Here is a 5,345-nt window from a genome sequence, read left to right as displayed (position 1 = left end):
GCAGGGCAGGGAGAGCTAACCTGCTTCAAGAGGCAGAGAAAGACTCTGGGATGAATAAATCAAAAACAAAGACTGACCAGGTAAGTTAGCCACCTGACAATGCCCCACTTGCTTGGCATCTCATTACCCAAAGATACTTCTCTGCTTTCTGCCAGGCTGTTCCTGTCATTCCCAGCCTAATGATGGTTGGCACAGGAATGAGACAAATCATACCCTTTGCTAGGGACTAACATTTAATCTCACTCATTATTTTTTAAAAAAGATTTTATTTATTCATTTAAGAGAGAGAGAGAGAGCACAAGCAGGGGGAGAGGCAAAGGGAGAGGGAGCAGGGAAGACTACCCGGTAAGCAGGGAGCCTTATGTGGCTTTCAATCCCAGGATCTGGAGATCATGATCTGAGCCAAAGGCAGACACTCAATCATCTAAGCCACCAGGTACCCCTCCCCCTCCCTCTTTATTCTTGATTTGGTTGATTTGGTCTGTGCTTTATTTAAAAAGGTAGAATCTTAGGGCATTATTTTTAAATATGGAGGATCTTCTGGTCACAGTTTTCCTTAGTCTGCCATGAAACTGAAGTTTTTGGAAGTAGATAAATACTTAGAATTATAAACAATTGATATATAGTTGGGGCTGAGAAAAAGAATGCTTTATAAAATACTCGAATATTTACTTAATATGACTAAATAGTTCAACAACTAAATTCAGAAAAGAAGGGGTTTTAGAATGACCTGGTAAGAATCATAATTCACTTGACATTGGACACACCACACTAAAAAAACACATATGCAAGAGCACACACACACCAATTCTCTCAACAGCTCTGTGTTTCTCAGAAGGTTAGAATAGTGCTTTAGTAATAGGGATATTTTGAACGTTGTGCTGTCAGAAATTTTTGTTTTGTAACAAAGTCAATATTTATTAAACAGATACTTTCTGGATGGCCAGGTTCTAGGCACCCTGCCACACAGTAAAAACAAAGAAGGGCATGAGACAAAAGCAGTCCTGCTTCTGTGCTGCTTGCAGTATATTTTTTATTGTTTTACTCCCTCAGAGTGGTTTCACTGCTCTATAAACTATGAGATATGCTATTTTATTGCAAAGGTCCTTCAAAATATAATTTGAAAAGTACAGCATATAGAATGTTGTCATCTACTTCATCTTGAGTGTGCCATAAAATTCCCTCCAGTTCAACTGGGTATGGTTTTCACTTGACCAACCCAGCCAGCAAGCACTCCACCTTGCACTCACATGGAAAACATGCATTACTTTTATAAATATTGACACTAAGAAGTGAGAAGCGGAACTGTTTAAAAGAATTGTATAATTCTCGGCATTTGTTGACGTTCTCCAATAATTAAAACTAAACAAACATCAATGTATAAGAGTGTTTTTAGTTATCGTACAGATTTTGAAGTGCTTATTTAACAAATAATGTTATGTGTCTCTTCGCATTAATATACTTGGTAAAATGTTAAGTGTAAGAAGTATGCAGATAACTGAATCATGGGAAAGACCACCGAGCAACTGTAGAAGTGCCCTTGAAACAGAAGCAAGGTTGATTGTGAAATGAGAAAGAAACTATGACAGTAAAGATAAACAGAGAACATTGAAGAAAACAAAGATTGAAAATGAGTAGAATAAATGCTCTATGATTAATGAAACAGAAGCACTAGATACAAATCATCAGAAACCTGGAGGGGCTTGGAAAAATAGAAGGGTAGATGTTTTGCCTTTGTTCACTGCAAAACAGTATATCAGAATTTGAAACAAACTTTAAGCAGAAGTGTGAGTATAATACTATTTAACATATTATTAAATAGTACTATTTAATAAAAACTATTAAGATAAGCCAAGACTGTGTGTGGTACACTGGAAAGGTTAGCTTCTCCGTCATGCACATCCAGGGATATAGTAGTCTACCAAATTGGAAAAATACAAACAAGACAAGACTTCATTACTCAAGCTAAAGCTCTAAAAGTCTGGTCTTATTACTATAATGTTTATAAAGAAATAAAAAATGGGTAATTCAAGGCTTCATGTAAGGAACACAAAACTTTTTTGTTCTAGGGAAGTGCATTTATGTATCCATTTCTTTAAATTCAAAGCCTGCTCATCATGGTTATTTGTATTGTTGAAAAGGAATTCTTCTGAAAAGCACTTAGTGAGAGGATGACAGTACCTATTTTATGCTCTGTCCTTGTAAATTCTGAGCTGAATGCCAAGCCTAAATCAGTATGTTGTCAATTACTGAAGCTTTACTCAATATCTCGAGAGAGGAGGCCAAAGAGGTAAGTGCGAGATCTGGCTGATAGCTTATTCCCATGAGAGAACATTATTTTTGCAATTATAAAAGATCGTCAATGGGTAAATATTATTTTAAAGATGCTGAATAGTTTCAGTGTGTTAAGATGTTTACACCCTGTAACATGTTATAAAAATTAAAAATAAGATGAATTTTAAAAAATAATTTTTATATTAAAAGCAAATTTGAACATCTTTATATTGAATACAATATAAAACACAGTAAGCTAATGTGAGCTCAATGTCCGATTTATTTCAATATTTATAAGAAAGAATACTTAGAAAAAATATAGTGAAGATCTAGATGTCTTCTTTGATAAAAAGTTTTCCAAATGTGATAAATTAAAAAGATTAATAAAAACAAAATAGAGATATTATCTCTATTATATATGTTCCTTTATACTGGAGGAGGTAATCAAATGGTCATGACCCCCAGTTGACCCGTGAGCTAGACCTGGGCCGTCAGAGGACCCTCCCCCCTCACTCCCTGTCCTTGGAATATACATTTTGCCGCTGTTCTCATAGTGGGAGCTGTTCCAAGGACTCTGCCTTGAGACAGTATGGCGCTGTTGTGACCATCTGGACTGATTACATGGTGAAGCCCAGTTAAGGCCTCTATATAAACTTTTATGATTCTGGTGGGCAGGTCCACATCTCTCATAAGTCAAGCCCTCTGCAATGTCCATATCTTTTGTTTCTTCTCTTTTCTTAAAATTATTTTATTTTGTTTACTTAAAGTTTTCATAGTTAACATATAGTGCAATATTGGGTTCTGGAGTAGAATTCAGTGATTCATCAATTGCATACAACATCCAGTGCTCATCACAAGTGCCCTCTTTACCCATGACCCATCCAGCGCATCCCCCACTCACCTTCCTCCATCAACCCTCAGTTTGTTTTCTGTCATTAAGAGTCACTTATGTCTGAGGGGCGCTTGGGTGGCTCAGTGCCTTATGCGTCTGACTTTTGGTTTTGGTTCAGGTCATGATCTGGCAGTTATGGGATTAAGCCCTGCATCAGGCTCTCTATGCTTAATGCAGAGTCGGCTTCAGATTCTCTATCCCTCTCTCTCTCTCATTCACTCACTGTCTCAAATAAATAAAATCTTTTTTAAAAAGTCACTATGGCTTGTTTCTCTCTCTCCTTTTCTTCTTTTCTCCCTTCCCATATGCTCATCTGTTTTCTTTCCTAAATTCCATGTATGTGTGTGATCATATGGTATGTCTTTCTCTCACTGACTTATTTAACTTAGCATAATTCACTCTAGCTGCATCTATGTCATTGCAAGGGGCCAGATTTCATTCCTTTTGATATCTTTTATTTCTGCCTGGGCTATTTTCTTCTGAGTTTGAACTCTAAGAAGAAAAGCATCATCACTTTTTACTCTACTCAGCACAATGCTTTTTAGGTAAAAGTCAATTAGTCTGGCAGAAAGCTAAATCAAGTAAAATTAAATATTGTGAGGAAGAAACTACATACCTCCTTTTAAAAAATATTTAATAAGCACAGGAAGTCCATATGTGTGAAGCACTAGTTAAAAATGAAGAAGTAAGTTTCAGAATAGGAAGGTGCTAATTTTTATTTTAGAATAAACCAAATAAAACAATCCATAAAACTAATTAATTTAATGCCTGGTGTAGACCTCAAGCAATCTTTAGATCAGGGTTGGCAAACTGTCCTGCAGGTCAGATCTGGCTCACAGCATTTCTTTGTAAATAAAGTTTTATTAGTATATAGCCTTGCCATTTGTGTTCTTTTTTGTTGTTGTTGTTGTTGTTGTTTTGTTTTTAAAGATTTTATTTATTTATTCATGAGAGACACAGAAAGAGAGAGAGACAGAGACACAGGTAGAGGGAGAAGCAGGCTCCATACAAGGAGCCTGATGTGGGACTCCATCCTGACACTCCAGGATCACGCCCTGACCTGAAGGCAGTGTTTAACTGCTGAGCCACCCAGGGATCCCTAGCCTTGCCGTTTTTATTCATATATTGTCTACAACTTCTTTTACATTAAAATATAAGAGTTTTAGTAGTTTCAGCAAAGACTAAATGACACACAAAGTTGGAAATATTTACTATCTGACACTTCATAGAAAAAAGCCAACTCTAAAAATATTTACTCTAGTTCTCCTTTTATGGTCATCATTAGGCCAACTTCTGTTATTCCAAAACAATGGTTCAATAGAAACCCTTCAGAATTATATGAAATTAAGCAATAGAATCGGATTTATAAGTTGATCATGAATTATATTGTTTTTTTTTACTACCAGCAGTGAGTTATATGATATATGACCTCAACTGAACTTTGCAAAATTCTTGGAACCCAGACCCTGGGAGCCAAATGTTTGTAAAAATACAAAATTCAGAGAAAATACGTCGCTCATTATGAAGCTAAATAATTCAGAGAAATACCTTTGCAACTTCTTTCATAAACTCGGCTAGATATAATGATTATAGCCTACGGCAGCAATCTATTTTAAAAACAGCAGCCCATAAAGTACATTTGCCTTGAATTCTGATTGATTTTCCAGGTAAATGTTTATATAACAAATGACCTGATTACTTGCAAATATCAACTTCATCTAGGACTCAAGTAGAAAAAATAATAGTTGTGCTACAATTGCAGAATGTAAATTTCATAGGTTTGTACCTGATTTGGGCTTAATTTTAACATCAAAAATAATCTTCCTGTCTAAATTATCTGGCTTTCCAACCTATGCTTTTCTTTTTTGAATGAGCATTCTAATTTTAATATTCCTGTTCTTTATGTGTCTATTTATACAACCTCATGTCTGAACTTAGTGTGTAGATTATAAAATAAAATAACAACATAATCTTATTATCAAATTATATCAAATATAAATTATTATAGCTTATGTAGAGCATGTAAATGGTATCTGATAATTTTACCAGCTCCTTGAGATAGAGCAGATAGCTTCAATTTGCATGTGGAAAAACTGAAGCAGAGAAAAGGTAAATGAGTTGTTTATAGTTAGATAATCATAAGTGTACAGTACAAAAAGTATACAGTGTACAGTACAGT

This window comes from Vulpes vulpes, chromosome 4 (genome assembly GCF_048418805.1).
Source record: "Vulpes vulpes isolate BD-2025 chromosome 4, VulVul3, whole genome shotgun sequence".
Lineage (NCBI taxonomy): Eukaryota > Metazoa > Chordata > Mammalia > Carnivora > Canidae > Vulpes > Vulpes vulpes.
The sequence above is the reverse complement of the archived record's forward strand: the minus strand, read 5'-3'. Positions refer to the sequence as shown.